The sequence below is a fragment of the Lycium barbarum genome, chromosome 1, assembly GCF_019175385.1.
Source record: "Lycium barbarum isolate Lr01 chromosome 1, ASM1917538v2, whole genome shotgun sequence".
In the NCBI taxonomy this organism is placed as follows: domain Eukaryota; kingdom Viridiplantae; phylum Streptophyta; class Magnoliopsida; order Solanales; family Solanaceae; genus Lycium; species Lycium barbarum.
In genome coordinates, this window is record NC_083337.1 from 147314519 (window position 1) to 147334726 (window position 20208).

The following is a 20208-nucleotide window of genomic DNA, read 5'->3' on the forward strand; positions in this document are numbered from 1 at the left end:
TTGGAAAGGAAAGAGAATAATTGAGTGAAACGTAAGCATATCAAAATGTCAGAAAAAGTGAAAAGTAAGAAACGTAATTAAGCAGAGCCTCAAAAAGAGCCGACGGGTAAAGCACGAGATTATTTGCAAAAAGGAATTGGAATGTAATAGTGCAGGGCAAAAGAAAAAAAAAACCTATGGCATGGAATGATGAATCATGTGAATATTAAGTAATTCGACTATCGAGAAAATAGAATGACAGATAAGGAACAGGTATGAAGGAAGGATATCATTATTAAAAGATAAACTGCTACATCAATTACATTATTTGAGTGCCAGCTACCAGATAAGATTTTGTACTATATAATCGAGAGTTCTCATCGCCTCGTGATTTGGTTAAGGTCTTGTACGAAGAAAACCAAGTTATAGATTAGAAAGAAAAGTCATGGATATGGTATGAGTATAACCCCAAAGGGGGGGGGGGGATGAAAGTAAAGCATGTATAAACGGAAATAATTGACACACAGAAGATCAAGTAGTAAAGAATTGGCCTAGGCCTTTGACATCGACTGAGGTACGCAAATTTTTGGGATCAGCCAGATATTACAGAAGATTTGTGGAGAACTTTGTGTCTACCACGGCACTATTAACGAAGCTAACTCAGAAGGCAGTGGAATTTCAGTGAACCGGTACTTTTGAATGCAGTTTCCAGTTGCTGAAGGAAAAATTAATTACAGCTCCAGTTCTAGCTCTTCCCGAGGGGCCAGCTGAGTATGTTACTTATTGTGATGCTTTTGGTATTGGGATAGGTTATGAATTAGTGCAGCACAGTCAAGTTATAGCCTATGCTCCCCAGCAGCTCAGACCGCACTAAAGAAATTACCCCACTCATGATCTGAAATTAGCTGCGGTGACTCATGCTTTGAAGATATGGAGGCATTATTTATATGGGGGCCATGTTGATATCTATACGGACCACAAAAGCCTCCAGTATATTTTTAAACAAAAGGAGCTAAATTTGCAGCAGAGAAGATGGCTTGAATTATTGAAAGATTATGATGTCAATATTTTGTATCATCCTGGAAAAGCTAATGTGGTAGCAGATGCACTTAGCCGCAAGTCCATGGGCAGTTTGACTGATGTACAGCCTGATGAGAAAGAATTGGTTCGTGAAATTTATCAATTAACCAACCTCGGAGTCTGTTTGGTAGATTCTGAAGATACTGGATATCGGCTCGAGAAATTGTTGAATCATTAATTATGAAAGAGGTAAAACAGCGTCGGTTTGAGGATCCTATTCTGGTACAGTACAGAGATACAACCCTTGATGAGGAAGAGACCCAGTTCGAGGTTTCACCTGATGGATATTGCAATACAGAGGCAGATTATGTGTGCCTGATGTTGCAGGGCTGCGACGACCAATTATGGGCGAAGCACATAATGTTCGGTATTCTGTTTATCCTGAATCAACAAGAATGTACCATAAGTTTAAATGTTTATACTGATGGGACGATATGAAAAGAAGCATTACAGAGTTCGTTGGCAGTGCCCAAATTGTCAACAAGTCAAGATCGAGCATCAAAATCCCGGAGGATTACTATAGGAAATGAAAATTTCAGCTTGGAAATGGGAAATGACTAATATGGATTTCATTTTAGGTTTACCGCGCACCCCACGCAGGTATGATTCTATTTGAGTTATTGTTGATAGATTGACGAAATCAGCCCGTTTTCTCCTGGTCAGGAATACTTATTCGGCTGAGAATTATGCCAGATGATATATTAAAGAGATAGCAAGACTTCACGGAATCCCTGTATCTATTATAACCGATAGAGGTGCCCAGTTTATGGCTAATTTCTAGAGGTCGTTCCAGGGAGGACTGGGAACTCAGGTGAGTCATACCACAGTATGTCATCCTCAGTCCGACAGACAGGATGAGCGCACTATTCAGACACTGGGCTCCGGATAAGGGAGCACTCCAAGACAGCAGAGTAGATGTCCTAAGCGGGCGGATCAGTAAAACGAGCGTCTGTACCTGCAGGCATGAAACGCAGCCCCCGAAGAAAGGGGGTCAGTATGGAATATGTACTGAATATGTAAAGCGTGGAGTACAGTAAACCAAAGCATAATCGGAACAGAAGGTACAGAAAATGAGTGCAATATCCAGAATATCAAAATGCTTATTTACAAAACATAAATAATGCATGCCAGAACATATGCCATATCCGGTCCCATTATGGGACTCGGTGAATAGAACATGGTCGCCACCCCGTCACTGGCGCCATAACACATCATACTCCAGAGTAGAGAATAGCTCCGTAACATATCATAACATATCAGATGGCCATATCATATCATAACATCATATATCAGAATGTATGTACATAGCACATCATACTCCAGAACCTATGTACATGTAATACCGGCCCCCTCACATCGAGACACGGCGAACAATGCAGTGAAATACACGTGATAACATATCCTGGCCCGGGCTCAGTGAAGGAAGCATTGATGCATCCACGAATAGAGTAGTGAGAAACTAAATGCAATGTAAAATATAAAACACTTACACAGACTCGATCGAATAGTCCAAACGACAGGTCATTTAGAAAGAAGTCGGACGATAACCATAGTACGCACCTTTAGGATGTGGCGGTGGATTATGTCAAAACAAAACTTCCGGATTCGTTTGTACATATCGAAACATGTCATAGGACCCAGTGGAATAGGTAAAACACTCTCTTTTAGTAGTCAGAACATTAGTCAAAAGTTTCCCTCGAATGTCGCTCGAAAACAAGTCAAATAGGGCAATATGAAAAGGTCTCGGGAGTTGTGGGCCCTGGTATAATGTGTTGTTGTGATTCTTATGTCGTAAATGATTGATTGATGAATTAAATTGGCGTTGGAAAATGATTTTGGATATTATCGGAAAGCGTATACCTTCGGTATCATTATGTATATCATTGTATATTTAGGGTGCTAGAGACTTTAAATATGAACTTATAATGATGTTAATGAATTCGGAATGAAACGACGTGAGTTAGAATGTGCGTCGTGAATTTTTGATGTTTTTGAAGAATTATGGAAAGTAATGGATTTTGAGGCAATTTCGTGTATGGCTTGGATTGTATTTAGGATGTGATTGTATAAGTTTGAATGAGGAAATGAATACAATTATGTAGATATAGAGTTGGAGTTTTGGAAGTTTGAATGAAGGTTGCCAACTTAAGTAATAAAGTTGAACTTTGAACCTAGAGTGGTTTGATTATTGCTTGTGTTGTTTGTTGATGTGTGGGCTGTTGTTATTGATATATTTTGAGCCGAGCTAAGTCTCGGGGATGTTAGATTTATAGGGGAAATGCTGCCGAAATTTCGGTAGGCGAAAATGGAGTTAAAGGCATTTTTAAGCCTAAGAATCTCAATTGGTAACTTTGACCATTTGCAGAGTTTAGACGAAACGGGATTGGACTTTTGGGAGAGCATACGACGTCTGTGAGGTATGTAAAGCTTCCCACTCCTTCGTTTGGCATATCTTAGTATGATAGGCGAATCTGAGAACTTCCGGAGCATTTCTGCTCCTCGAAACCCGATCCACAGAAAAGTTACTATTCATTCAATTCAATTGAAGCCTAAGGGCTCTATTTTGGCTAGAATGCCACCACTCGTCCGAAACCTATCGAAATGTGATCGGGTAACTTAGAAATGATTATGTATGACCCTTTGGCCTATAAATGTTTGAAAAATATGTTTGCCACCTCAATTTGACTCGAGGTGGGCCCGCTAACTCCGAGACGCCCCATTTGTCTTATTGGGCTGTCCTTTTGAGTAAAGTTTGAAAAGATACTTTCGATTTTGGAAATTTCTCCTACGGGATATGGTTTGAACATTTCGATGCGCTAAGTTACATTTTGAGCTATACGTACTATTTTGGAAATGTTTTGTGAAATGAAGCCTTATATCGACTAAGTATGCGATTATTTTGTATTATGAAATGATTTATGAGATTACTATGTTTTGAAAGACTATTTTGAAATACGATTTGCATTGTCTGCTCACGACTCCGCTCGTGCCTTGTTATGACTTCGTTCACCGGTTCCCGGGCCGGTTTTGATTCGTGCGCTTTATGATAATTCGGCTGTATGCTGTGTTACGGTTCCCGAGGCTTCGCCATAGGGCCGGGTTCCGTCTGGAGTTATGCTGTGATATGGCTCGTGATGCGATACGCTCACCTATGATTATGTTTGTGTTCGGGGATGTACGGAGATTTGAAACCTTCTGGTGTTATGCTGTGTGTGGCGCCAGCGTCGGAGTGGCGACCACGTTCTTGAGCTTTGCATGATTTTCGCCTGCATTATGTATATGTACACGATTTGATACGGATTTTGACACTCCGGTTTGTACTCCACTTTGTCTTTTGATTTGCTTCCGGTTTTGATCCATATTTCTGTACTTCGTGCTTTACATACTCAGTACATATTTCGTACTGACCCCCTTTCTTCGGGGGCTGCGTTTTATGCCCGCAGGTACAGAAGCTCGTTTGGGATGATCCTCCGGTTTAGGCTACTCATTCTGCTATTTTGGAGTACTCCATCTGATCCGGAGTCCACTTTGGTATAGACATTCTCTGTTATGCATACACTGTGTTCATTGACTATTTGGGTACGGCGGGGCCCTGTCTCGCCATCTGTCTTTGTTTTGAGTTCGTAGAGGCCTGTAGTCATATATGTGGGATAAGGGTCCTATGTATGGTTGTTCGATTTTGTTTTCTGGTCTTAAAGCGGTCCGTTTGTTATGATGGCCCCAAATGGCCCTTATGCTTATGTTTGCACTGTTGACCGGCGATGTCTATTCCGCCGCTCCGTTTGTATTTTATAGGGCATTTTGATTTGGTATGACCGCTTAAGACATGTTTTTGATATAAAGTATGTTTGATATGATTTTCGAAAAACTCTGAAATGAATTTGGATCTGGAAATAAATATGCGATTTGGTCTGGGTACCCAGGTAGGGTGCCAGTCGCGGCCCACGGGGCTGGGTCGTGACAAAAGTGGTATCAGAGCAGTTTGTCCTCGGAATGTCTACAGGCCGTGTCTCGTAGAGTCTTGTTTATCGATGTGTTGTGCACCACACCTATAAACAGGAAGCTACAGGGCATTTAGGATGTTACTTTCTTTGGAATCTTAGATCGTGCGATAGAGCCAGCTGTAGGAAATGAATTTCTTTTTCTAACCTTCGATTGCAGCTGGAGAACGGTATCGACGTAAGACAGTGATTGTTGATATTGGAAGCTACACAGTGCTCAGGTTAGCAATGATATGGAAGATGTATGTTGGGTAAGGTGTTTGAAATACGATTGGAACATAAGCCGGACATTGGAAGGAAAAAATAAAATATGAAAAGTGTAGCAGGTACAGTTGAGTTGGGCATGTGAGGTAAGCTTCGGCATATTTATATTTTTGTTTAAAATTGTTAGCCCGTGTGGCTATGAGATGATATGATGTAATATGTATGTACGTATATGTGGTGGCCCTGTGAGGCCTGGTTGGTATTTCCTGTGTACAGGTTTTGGGATAGTAAGAAATATAGAGGAACCTCTGCCCAAATTTTTCTAGAAATACGAAAAAGGGGAAATGAGATATAAATTCTTAACCTGTTTTGAAGGTCGATATCATTATGATAAACCTATTATGGTGGATTAAAAGGTACCCCTCCATGTTATTTGTGAGGAGCGTTACCCCTAGCGGAAAAATTTTATCTCAACAAAATATATACGAGGAGTAGATTCGCAAGTTATTTGGAGGGACCAGGAATGTGTTCTAACCCCATTTTGTTTTGGCACAACCCATGTGAAGGACAAGAATGTCCGACGATTAAGGTTCCTCAAATTGGAAAAATACAAAACGTATGACAAGCCGTTGAGAATTGAGCGGTACGCTCTCGGCTTAAGTATATATATATATGTATAACCGTGGGGGTAATTATGTGAATTAGGCATTTGATGATTTCGCGAAGTTCGTCGGACTTTGGTTTTCTTTTGTTGATGGTTGGAAGACACCTTACAGTAACATTCTGTCAGTTTTCCCTCGATTATTTGGAGATGGAATTTGTAGAATACGAATTTAGACTTGTGGGCTGTCTGAAAGTACATATGTATGCATGGAGGTATATGTTGAGGATTTACAAGTGACGACACGGTAATCACCAAGTCAGAAAAGTAATAGAATTCTCGTAGGCCGGGGTGGGACCCGCTACGGGGACGTTTTGAAAGGTTGTTAAGACCCCGATTTGTCTTAAATTACGTGACAAAGGTCGTGAGTGGCGATCGACGAAATTATATTAGCCCTAACGCGTCAAATGCGTGAAAGTTTCGGGGTTAAGCGTGCTCAAGCCAGACCAATTCTGGGATGGGTGACCCCCCTGGGAAGTAATGCAAAATTTTGCACAAGTATAAGTATGCTAGAGATAAATGAAAATTTGGGGCAATCTAAAGGAAAGGGGAATGTGTGGAGTAATTAGTGCCCTTACAGGAGTCACGCAGAACGAGGCGGACTAAATGGGCAAAGAAAAGGTACAACACCGCTCGGGAAATTGAGCGAATTTGAATGACAGTCAGAGACGTTAGTTAGTAAGGCATGGGTAAAAATGTCCGTATGTGTGTATATGTATGTATATGTGTGTGTGTAGGATTTTTGTTTGGTGCCGTGTGGGATGAGAGCCGAGTCCCGGCAACCAAAATTGTGATAGACGAAAGGTTTCACTAAACCGGATACATGAAGCGAAGCGGGGGCGACGATCCGAATGCTGTCAAGGGATAGAAAAGCCCCATTTACATTATAACTTAGTTTGGAACGACGATGTCTGAAAGAGAAAATGAGTATGGGGGGTAGGAAAGATGAAAGATAAGCAGTGTGAATAAGCGGAATCTTTGAAAGAGTCGATACGCGAAACGCAAGACAATTTGTGTGATAGCTTGGCGAATGAGTTTACCAATAAAAGGGAAATTTTTCATGAATCATTGGAGCCTGCACTCCCGATGTTGATAAGGCCCTGTCTATTACGCCTCTATGCTTCTGGCCTCGATTGTGTTCCCAATTGATAAACCTTGGTACATCCGGTTCGGAATCTGATCTTGGTTGAAATACCTCTGCATGATTAGCTTTGATTGCGAATCCGTCCGACACATTTCTGTATGTCTGACTCTGAATATAACCTGTCTGATATGCCTCTGTACATTTGATGTTGATCACGCGTTTGTCTGATATATCTTCGTATGTCTGACTTTGACTACGACTCTGTCTGATACATTTCTGCCTGTCTGAATTTGGTCACGATTCTGTGTGATATAATTCTGCACGTCTGATTCCGGTTTCGAATCTGTCCGATATGATTTCGTACGTCTGACCTCGATTATGAATCTGTCTGATAAATCTCTGGTGTGTTCGTATACGGATCTGTTTTGCCTTCTTAAGCGACCCGTATACTGCTATGGCCAAGACGGCCCACGAGTTTGTACGTATGTGTGCATTTGAGCGATGTATATTCCGCCACCTTTCTGATTTTGATATGGCTATTCTGCACGGGCGACTGCTTAAGATAAGGGGGCAATAAGTGTTGCGTGACGTCTGTTGTTGACTCTCAGTTCGAACAACGTATGTTGAGTCTGAAGGAGTCTGAATACGATGATCTAGTTGTGAGTTCGTTTGGGGTGACAGAATATTCCCGTATGCTTGATTCTGATTACGAATTCGCTTAATACGCCTTTGTACGTCTGACTCCGACCTCAGATTTGTTTGACATACTTTTGTACTTCTGATTGTGACCATGAAACCGTCCGCCATAGTCGAGTACGTCTGCCTCCGATTACGAGTTCGTTCGATATGCTTCTAGGCGTCCGGTCCTAGTTCTGAATCCGTTGATGTGGAGTGTTGGGTATGATTCTGGATTCGTTGGTGTGAACTTTCTGGTATGAGGTGATTTTGAATCCGTTGGTGTGAGGTGTCCGGTATGAAGTGGGATTACGATAATGTGGTAGAGAACTCAGTAGTGTGATAAGGAATGACATTAGCTATGATGTCTGGAAAGCGTTTGTCCGTTACAGAAGATAGCGTGTGGCCCTTAATAAAACAAAGACTCAGTTTGAAATCTCGCCTGAAGGGGTATTATTATATGACGGCAGATTCTGTGTACCGGACGTTGCGGGCTTACGACAGCAGATTATGGGCGAGGCACATGAGGCACGGTATTCTGTTCATCCTGGTTCCACTAAGATGTATGGTGATCTCAGGTGTTTGTATTGGTGGGACAGCATGAAGGAAGATGTTACCGAGTTTGTTAGTCACTGCCCGAACTGCCAGCAAGTTAAGACCAAGCATCAAAAGCCCGGTGGATTGTTACAGGAGATGGAAATTCCAGCCTGGAAATGGGAGATGATTAATAAGGACTTCATTGTTGGGTTGCCGCGTACTCTACGCAGGTACGACTCTATTTGGGTTATTGTGGACAGGCTGACTAAATCAGCCCATTTCCTTCCGGTCCGGACTATGTATTCGGCTGAGGACTATGCCCGATTATATATATCAGAGAGATAGTCAGACTTCACGAAGTCGCTGTATCTATTATTACTGACCGAGGTGCCCAGTTTACAGCTAACTTCTGGAGGTCATTTCAGGAGGGACTAGGGGCTCAGGTGAGCCTCAGTACAGCTTTCCATCCTCAGACCGACGGGCAGGCCGAGCGCACTATTCAGACGCTCGAGGATATGTTGCGGGCCTGCGTTATTGATTTTAGGGGCAACTGGGATGATCATTTGCCGCTTATAGAGTTTGCTTACATTAACAGTTATCACTCCAGCATTCTGGTGGCCCCGTACGAGGCCCTTTATGGCAGGAGATGCAGGTCTCCTATTGGTTGGTTTGACGTGGGCGAGACTAAGTTGATTGGGCCGGATGTGATCCAGGAAGCTGTAGATAAGGTGAAGCTCATTTGGGAACGACTGTTAGCTGCTCAGAGTCGACAGAAAGCTTATGCCGATAGACGACGTCGACCGTTAGAGTTCCAGATTGGCGGCTGGGTATTCCTAAAGGTGTCGCCCATGAAGGGCGTTATGAGATTTGGTAGGAAGGGTAAGTTGAGTCCGCGGTACATCGGGCCATACCAGATTGTTCGGAGGATAGGCGCGGTCGCCTACGAGCTAGACTTGCCATCAGATTTGGAGTCCGTGCAACCGGTGTTTCATGGGTCTATGCTGCGGAAGTGTATTGGTGACCCTTCCAGGATATTCCCAGTAGATAATCTTCAGGTGACGGAGCAGCTGTCTTATGATGAGCAGCCGGTATCTGTTCTAGACCGTCAGGTGAGGAGATTGCGCACTAAGGAGGTGCCTTCTGTCAAGGTTCTGTGGCACAATAACAACCAGGAAGAGATAACTTGGGAGGCGGAGGATGAGATGAAGAAGAGATTCCCCCATTTATTCCCTACGCCTCCTGTAATCTAGACTTGTGTATTTGTTGTACCAATGAACGGATGGACCATGTGTGCTATTTATATATAAAATGGTTTTCCCGCTATGCTTGTGAGTCTTTATAAGATTTATTTAACATTCGGGGACGAATGTTCTTAAGGGGGGGAGAATGTTATGTCCCGTATTTTCGTATAGTTGGAAATCGAGAAATAACTACGATTGGTGAGTTATAAGGAAATATTTTGATTTTTGTGAATATGACTATGTTGGTTATGGAATCATTAATGTCAAGACCTCGGGGAAGGCCGAGGGTAAATTTGAAATTTCGGAAATTAGTTTCGGGAATTACAAAACGGGACTTTTATGAATTGGGCCAAGAAAATATAAAGCAAAATTGAGGCCCAAAAATCTTCAAGTGGCCGGCCAAGGGAGCAAGGTCCAAGCCCATTTTATTAAGGTCATGTGCTATGCACATGACCTATAAGTGGATATATATCATGTTTGGTTCTTAGAATTATCAAGAACAAGAATAAAAAATTGAAGAACTCCACAAAAAAAAGGGCTCTCGGCCGTGACTAAGAAAAGAGAAAGAAAAAATTTCTCCAAGCCTTGTTTGTGATCCAAAAATCCTAATCTCTACATAGTTGTGAAGTACTCAAGGCCCTCTTCAACGGGGTATAATTAGTTTGGCACAAGGACTACGTTTACGACAAGTCGGGTTTTCAAGAAAAGGTAAGAATTTTGCCCCTTTAATGTTATAGAATTGATATGAATATGCTAAGGATTGGAAATAGACGAGAATCCCGTAACTTGGATGTAAATAGAAAGTCGTGGGTGTGTGTGTATGTGGTGTGTTGGCCGTGGGCCATAGGGAGGAGAAAATGATGTGAATTGATCTTGTTTAGTTGGTATAATGTGTTGTTGTGATTCTTATGTCGTAAATGATTGATTGATGAATTAAATTGGCGTTGGAAAATGATTTTGGATATTATCGGAAAGCGTATACCTTCGGTATCATTATGTATATCATTGTATATTTAGGGTGCTAGAGACTTTAAATATGAACTTATAATGATGTTAATGAATTCGGAATGAAACGACGTGAGTTAGAATGTGCGTCGTGAATTTTTGATGTTTTTGAAGAATTATGGAAAGTAATGGATTTTGAGGCAATTTCGTGTATGGCTTGGATTGTATTTAGGATGTGATTGTATAAGTTTGAATGAGGAAATGAATACAATTATGTAGATATAGAGTTGGAGTTTTGGAAGTTTGAATGAAGGTTGCCAACTTAAGTAATAAAGTTGAACTTTGAACCTAGAGTGGTTTGATTATTGCTTGTGTTGTTTGTTGATGTGTGGGCTGTTGTTATTGATATATTTTGAGCCGAGCTAAGTCTCGGGGATGTTAGATTTATAGGGGAAATGCTGCCGAAATTTCGGTAGGCGAAAATGGAGTTAAAGGCATTTTTAAGCCTAAGAATCTCAATTGGTAACTTTGACCATTTGCAGAGTTTAGACGAAACGGGATTGGACTTTTGGGAGAGCATACGACGTCTGTGAGGTATGTAAAGCTTCCCACTCCTTCGTTTGGCATATCTTAGTATGATAGGCGAATCTGAGAACTTCCGGAGCATTTCTGCTCCTCGAAACCCGATCCACAGAAAAGTTACTATTCATTCAATTCAATTGAAGCCTAAGGGCTCTATTTTGGCTAGAATGCCACCACTCGTCCGAAACCTATCGAAATGTGATCGGGTAACTTAGAAATGATTATGTATGACCCTTTGGCCTATAAATGTTTGAAAAATATGTTTGCCACCTCAATTTGACTCGAGGTGGGCCCGCTAACTCCGAGACGCCCCATTTGTCTTATTGGGCTGTCCTTTTGAGTAAAGTTTGAAAAGATACTTTCGATTTTGGAAATTTCTCCTACGGGATATGGTTTGAACATTTCGATGCGCTAAGTTACATTTTGAGCTATACGTACTATTTTGGAAATGTTTTGTGAAATGAAGCCTTATATCGACTAAGTATGCGATTATTTTGTATTATGAAATGATTTATGAGATTACTATGTTTTGAAAGACTATTTTGAAATACGATTTGCATTGTCTGCTCACGACTCCGCTCGTGCCTTGTTATGACTTCGTTCACCGGTTCCCGGGCCGGTTTTGATTCGTGCGCTTTATGATAATTCGGCTGTATGCTGTGTTACGGTTCCCGAGGCTTCGCCATAGGGCCGGGTTCCGTCTGGAGTTATGCTGTGATATGGCTCGTGATGCGATACGCTCACCTATGATTATGTTTGTGTTCGGGGATGTACGGAGATTTGAAACCTTCTGGTGTTATGCTGTGTGTGGCGCCAGCGTCGGAGTGGCGACCACGTTCTTGAGCTTTGCATGATTTTCGCCTGCATTATGTATATGTACACGATTTGATACGGATTTTGACACTCCGGTTTGTACTCCACTTTGTCTTTTGATTTGCTTCCGGTTTTGATCCATATTTCTGTACTTCGTGCTTTACATACTCAGTACATATTTCGTACTGACCCCCTTTCTTCGGGGGCTGCGTTTTATGCCCGCAGGTACAGAAGCTCGTTTGGGATGATCCTCCGGTTTAGGCTACTCATTCTGCTATTTTGGAGTACTCCATCTGATCCGGAGTCCACTTTGGTATAGACATTCTCTGTTATGCATACACTGTGTTCATTGACTATTTGGGTACGGCGGGGCCCTGTCTCGCCATCTGTCTTTGTTTTGAGTTCGTAGAGGCCTGTAGTCATATATGTGGGATAAGGGTCCTATGTATGGTTGTTCGATTTTGTTTTCTGGTCTTAAAGCGGTCCGTTTGTTATGATGGCCCCAAATGGCCCTTATGCTTATGTTTGCACTGTTGACCGGCGATGTCTATTCCGCCGCTCCGTTTGTATTTTATAGGGCATTTTGATTTGGTATGACCGCTTAAGACATGTTTTTGATATAAAGTATGTTTGATATGATTTTCGAAAAACTCTGAAATGAATTTGGATCTGGAAATAAATATGCGATTTGGTCTGGGTACCCAGGTAGGGTGCCAGTCGCGGCCCACGGGGCTGGGTCGTGACAGCCCACCTCAGGCTAAGTCGAGGTGGCGTACATGAATTATGAACATTAGACTTTATGGAGTTATCTACAAACGTTTCAAGGCGATCCGGTTCTGTTTGTGAAAGTTACGGACGTTTGAAGTACAAAATGTTCTATAAGCGTTTCATGAGCCATTTTTTGGAAAATCTAGCCGTACACATGTCAAGTGCCTTTCGGATATCGTTATGGGTCAAATCAAATAGAACTTTAGCACCATATGTACGAATCAAAATATTTATCAAAGACTTAAGTCATATCGATTTTCTTTCGAACAACATTCGGAAATATACCAACTAGAATCTTCGAACATCATATATATATACATATCAAACCATATGGAATACTTATGGAAATCAAAGACATCGTCCGTCCTAATGGCTCTAAGAATAGAATTTCCTTTAGAATCATACATATACGTTATTTGTTCGTCCCATAAAGGTCATGCCAAAAGAAAGAAAGAAAGGTAGGCTTTACATACCTCGTTCACTTCTCAAGCTACTCCAAACTCAAGTTTCGGATTTTCCAAGATCTACAATATGTCCATAGATACCAACATTAGCTATAGGCACTTAGGAATTTAATCTTAAGTTAACATTTGTCTACAGAAATTTGGGTAGCATTTCCCCTATAAATTCAACATCCCCGAGAATTCAACTCGGCCAAAACATCAATAACAATACCAACAACCATACTAATAACATCACAATCAATTTGGAACGTATTATAACATTAGTAACCTTCTTCTCCACATAGTTCATCAACATTCAATTCAACTACGTATATTCACGCCAATATCGACGCTCACATATTCATTACTAATCCGAGATCATTCAAACACAATTCAAGAACATTTCAAACAATCTACACAATATTCGAACAATTCTACCAACCCACCATACTCCACCCAAAACCTCCAATTTACAACAAGAATAATCACAACACATTTTTATCTTCCACATTCATGAACTACGCTAACAATTCACACGTTAATAACATTATTCTCGCAAACACAAGAACTACACTCATGGCCACGGTGGCTTCCAAAACAGCCCACACTAGTCACAACTTCAACTTGAATCATCAAATTCTCATTTTCATCATAGAATACATATCAACAACAACCAAATTACTACATAAAAATTAGTTCATCTTTCCTACACCTTACACACATGCACGACCAAGCCTCCAACATGCATAGTTTCACGATTTTCATCCATTGCTACATACTACGACATATATGAACCATTTATAACATATAAAAGAGGATTAAATCTTACCTTTTTTCTCAATTTCCCAACTTAGATAGGGTTGTGATTTTGCGGCAAAGAGCGGTTTTCTTGTTTCAACAATTATATCACGTTGAAGAGGGCCTTTGAATTAGTAGGAATACTAGAAGAATCAATTTTTTTTTGGACAAGATTTTTGATCTTCTTTTTCTCCCTCTCTTTGGCCGAAAGTGGGGTGGTCTTTTTTTCTTCAAGCTTCTTGATTCTTCCTTGGTTGAAGATGAATTAATCATCTTTTAATTCATATACTAAGTCCCCCACATGGGCCTTGGCCCATTAAGGGGCCGGCCACACTTGGCCCTTGGTGCAAGCCCACTATTTTTTTTCTCTTCTTTTTGTTCCAAGCCCAATTAGTTCATGACTAATTTTTGTAGTTCGTGAAACTATTTTTCAAGTTTCCAATTTTGCCCTTAGCCTTCCTCAATATTTCCGCATCAATATTTTCATGAACAACTTATGTATTAAATAAGATCAAAAATATTGCCTTATCTCTTGCTAGTCGCAATTATCTCAAATTATCCGAATGTGCAAAATACCGGATATAACAGTTCAGATGAGTTTCGGGTTTCGAGTTGAACTTGATGAAACACTAGAATTTTCTGGTTTCTGGTGTGCCGCTTTAGCGGTGGTTGGACCTCACATGCGGGCCCGCCTCTGCGAGGATTGGTCCACAGATGTGAGGTTTTGTTTGGCCAGGCATGTAACACCCCGTAAACTTGAACTAGGTGTGAATATGAAAAAATCTAGTGTTAAGATGATATTATATCTATATGAATCCATTCTTGATGAATTTGGGTGGAAGATGGTCGTTTTGAAGTCAAACCAACTAGTGAAGTTCTTAAGGGCTCTTAAATTCGCCTAAGTTTTGGTAGGTCTATCTTCTGGCCGATTTTCATGAAAATGTGTTACGAATTTGGAAACACTTCCTTGATGAAAGTTGTTGATCTTTGAAATAGCTTTCCAACGGTAAGTCTCCCAGCTCAAGCAAAATTACGTACAAAAAGTTATGCCCATTTTATTGAAGCCTCTCTTCGGTGGAAATTTGGCTTGTGTTACGGTGAGACATTACGGACCGTAACACGTGTTACGGGCCGTAACATGGAACTGTAATGCCTCAAAAATCACCAGAACTCTCTGGAAATTTACACTAAAGGACGGTCCAAAGAACGGTCCATAACACGAAGGACGGACCGTCCTTCGGGGGCGTCCTTTGGCCCGTTTTCACTAGAAAAGTATAAATAAGACACTTGTTTTGTTTATTCCTCCACTTTCTGAACAACCCTAAGGATGAAAATCATTCCTCCAAGTCTCCAAATCAAAGGTAAGAACATCCATAACATTACTAATCGATTCTAACATCAAACCCATGATTCTTAACATGATTCTTGTGACCAAAACCTAGGGTTTGCAACATAATTTTTCGCAAAGTGATTCAAGCTAGGGTTTAGGTGTTCTTCATTAGAAAAGTGAATTGTTAAACTTTGTTTAACATATTAAGGTGTGTCTCTTTTAAAATCATTGTTGACTATAAATGTGATTTGCATGTCTCTCTTTTAAAAACTTATTTTGAATGAAAATCACTTTTTGAAACTATTGTTGGAGATATAAATTTTATTCAAGATTCTCTAATGAATGAAAGGAAAAGTAATATTTTCATGTTTCTTGAACTCCAATGCATGTCTAAATGGTGGTTAATGTGTGTGAGGGGACAAACCCACATTAAACCTAGATTGTAACAAACCCTATATATGTATGTGATATTATGAATGTTTTCCTCTGTAAGAGATGCTTAATAATGATGGTTAAGGGTTGGTAATGATATTCTCATTGATGAATTAGGACATGGAATCTTTCGTAAAGAAGTTATACGTTTTCAAAACATTCTTTGAAATGATTTATCTTTATGATATGGCATAATGAACCTTAATGGTAAATGGTGATGTGACTAACTTGAGATGAATTATAATTAGGCTTTTATGCTATGAATTCTGTTGATGTGATGTTGCCTAGCCATTCGGGAGGATGAATGGTCATCGAGGATTTCATATTCTAGTGTATATATGCCTAACCATTCGGGAGGATGAATGGTCACCGAGGATTTCATATTCCGGTGTATATATGCCTAGCTACACGGGAGGAAGGGTAGTCACTATGGATCCTAGTGTGGTAATTGCCTATCCATAAGGGAGGAAGAGTGGCCATTACCGGGTTCGCTACCCGGAGTGTGGTTAATGCCTATCCATTCGGGTGGATGAATGGTCACCAAGGATTTCATATTCCTGTGTATATATGCCTAGCCATTCGGGAGGATGAATAGTCACCGAGGATTTCATATTCCGGTGTATATATGCCTAGCTACTCAGGAGGAAGGGTAGTCACTATATATCCTAGTGTGGTAATTGCCTAGCCATTCAGGAGGAAGAGTGACCACTACCGGGTTCGCTACCCTGAGTGTGGTTAATGCCTAGCTATTCAGGAGGAAGGATAGCCATCGAGAATTTCATATTCCGGTGTGGTGCGCTATGACAAGGGAACCCTACGGTCATCCCTTCGATATGATTGATTCTTGGGCATGTATTAGCATGTGTGATATTCGTATTCTCTCATGGAATTGTTGTTGACAATCATGATCAATTTGAAAGGCATAATTGAAAGTTGTAACTTGACAAAAGACTTTATAATCGATTTTGATAATTCTTATTGAGATACATATGTTGAATACCTGTTTTTATATTGATTAATGGTTTTGTAAACTGTTTAACAAATGATATTAAGAATCACAAAGTGGAATGACTATTTTATACTATCTTTTCAAAACTAATTTCTTTATGTATTATTATATTTTATTTTAATAATACTTGTTGTCCCCGAGGCACTCACTGAGTACGAAAGTACTCAGGCATACCATTGTTGTTTTTGATGGTATGTTTGGAAACGGAGAAGAGCAGGTTTGTGATACTCTCGACGCTTAGGAGAACTTGCTGTTGTTGTTGATTTGGTGAGACCACATCCTTGTTCGTAGGACACTTCCTGTTTCATTTATTATTCTAGATTTTCGGGTTGCGTCCCGAAGTTAGACGATTGTTGTGTCTCTTAGAAGCTCCATATATAGTTGTCAGAATGGTGGGTAAATTGTCAAAGTCTCGTACGACTTAATGGGTGTTTGCCACGTTTATAACTATTACTTATGTTAGACTTCCACTGATCTTATTTAATAATTATTATCCTGATATATGCAGTTATTTATAACTTTGTTTAATTTAATAAGGAAAGATTATTAAAAAGGAACTTGACGTTACATTTACTTTATAAACTATTGGAGGTGAATGTTGAACCTGGCGGGTTCAAGTGTTATTATTGCATTGTTTAGGTTTTTCCGATGTTGTTCATGACGTCGGATGCCGATCACGTCTAGGGTGGGTTTTGGAGCGTGACAAGGCAGTTCCGTACCAGCGAGGTCTTTCCTGCAGGCGCGAGACTGCATATGCGAAAGTTCATACTCTTGGGGGTTAGTTCCCTATACTCTTTTATGATTTTATCATGTATTATATATGGAATCTATAGTAGAAATTATGAATTAGATAGGGGATTTGGGTTATGAACCCTAAAGTGAGTTTTGAACCATCTTTCATCCAATTTGATTTTTGTTGGGAAATTTCATAGATCCAAATATCATTAGGTGGCTAGTTCCTAAGTTTGAATCTTGTTTTTTCTAAATATTTTTGTTATGAAAAATAAGGGTTCGATGAATGTGAACATGTTACATCCCGTATTTTTGAACGTCGGATTAATTGTAAGTTGAGGTGGGGCCCACACGTCAAGATTTTTTTTTGGGACATGTGACAAATTATATGAATCACATATGTGAAGTTAAACACAACTCAAGAAGGGCCCTTGGGCCAAATCAAAGTGGAAGTCCTCCAAACGAATATTTTTAAGAAAACGTTTTCGGGTGACCTGACTTTGGGGGGCAAAAACTGTATTATAAGTTTGGAATTTGGAAAAATACCAGGAAATAGAAGTTGTAGATAATTGAATTAGCTTTCCATCCATAGGTCGTGGGTTCCCAGGTGACGTCGGTACACGGCGATATGGACGTTTTAAGGTCGAAAGGTCAGTGGGCTAGGCCCAACTCGGGACCAACCGGGTTGACCCAAAAAAATAAAAAATAAAAATCAAGCCCAAGGGAGAGGGGTGGCCGGCCATCTTATGGCCCAAGCCCATAATTCCAATTAATTTTCCATGTGGAAAATTAATATAAGAGATCATAAATTGTCTTGAAACATTAGAAGTTTCAAGACAAAACTAGAAGGAGAGAAAACAAGAAACAAGAGCAAAAAAAAGAAGGAGAATTTCGGCCCTAGCTAGGGGATTTTTCCCCCTCAAAATCTTCCTCCAAAAATTATTATTTTGTGGTTTTTCTACTAAATTAAGGGTCCTTTACAACTTGGTGTAGTTGGTTTGGAAGAAAGAGGATTTGTTTCTTCAAGTTGACAACTTATTCAAGTGAAGAAGATTGGAGAAAAAGGTAAGAATTAATCCCTTTTTATTATGTTATGAAGGTTGGTTTATGTTGTAGTATGTAGAAATGAGTAGAATTTATGGAAATATGGAAGTTTACAAAGTGGGTTTGCATGTGTGCATGTGTATGTAATGTTGTATAAATAAGATGAGTTGAATTTTATGTTGTATTCTAGTTGTAGTTGTGGTGGACCTTATATTGGAAATGAAAGTTGAATGAATTTGGTTGAAGTTGGAAGTGGGAATTATGGCCATGTGGTGTGGAGATAGAAATGGAAATGAATTAATTTTGTTTAATATGTTAGTTGTGTTGTTGTGATTCTTATGATGTAAATGAAGGTTAAATGGTTTAAGTTGGTATTGAATTGGAATGTAGAAGATTATGTCACTTTAGAATGATTTTGTGATATTATGGAAATGAAGTTGTTAAGATGTAAATTATGATTATGGTTGATGAAATTGGAAGATGGAAACATGTTATAAATATGTATGTTGAAGATTAGAAGTTTTGGATGGATTATGGTTTTGGTGAAAATTTTGTATACTTTGTATATCTTGTGAATATTTTGTAGAAATGATATGAAATGCTTCCGAATTATATTGTAATGATCTTGATTAGTAATGAATGTAAAAACGTTGAGATTGGTTTGGAAATGTGAAGTTGGAATGAAAGTTATTACACTATGTTGGAAAGAGGGCTAGTTATGCTATATTGTGTTGTGTAGTGATTGCTGTTGTTGTTGGTGTTGTTGTTGGGTTGTTGTTGAATTATTTTGGCCGAGTTAAATTCTCGGGGGTGCTATATGTATAGGGGAGTTGCTGCCCAAATTTTTGTAGAAAAGTATAAGTTAAGATTCAAGTTCTAAAGGCTTGAAATTGATAATTGGTAAATGTGACCAATTGTAGATTTTGGGCGAAACGGGAATTGAATTTGGACTAGCGTAAAGGGCGAAAAAGGTATGTAAAGCTACCCCTATTCTTCTTTTGGCATGTCCTAGGTGTACTAGGATCGGATTTGAATCTCGGAAAGCGTTCTATTCATCGGAATCCGCGTTCAAAAATGCCCCTTTATCATTCAATGGAATTGAATCCTTTAAGGATATTTTGGTTGAAAGAATTATGTCAACTTTTACAAATAGTCTAGAAAGTTATGGAATGTCCCTAGGACCTCTATAGGTGATTCCATAGGCATAATATACGTAATTCGAGCCCTTCGCTTCGGTTGTCCCGAGGTGGACCACTATTTCTGATTTTACCCTTTTGTATCTATGATTTGTCTTCGAGCGGTTCTAAAGGAAATATTTTAACTACTCTTCTAACTACTAAATAAAAATTGTTTTAAATGCTCCCTTAAGTCTTATAAACTATTTTGGAACATGGAAACGATCGTAGAAAGGTTATTTCTCCGTAATCCATTATGACATCCGAAATACACTCACTATGATTCTGTCCGATTTCATTATTTCGATTTGTCATCCGATAAGTCTTATTGAGTCTCTGGAAATATATGACATTCGTTTGAATTATTTTGATAAGCCCCATAATGTATTTTGAAATATGAAAATGATTACAAAAAGCTTATTTTGACATATGCTATTGGGATATCCGAAATGCATACACTATGATTACTGCTCCGCTTCTGTCATATGGTTTGTCATCTGAATTATGCTACTGAGTCTCCGTAAATGTGCTATATTTTATTTGCATTAATTTCTCACTACTCTATTCGTGGATGCCTCAATGTTTCCTTCACTGAGCCCGGGCCAGGATATGTTATCACGCATATTCCACTGCATTGTTCGCCGCGCCTCGATGTGAGGGGGCAGGTATACATGT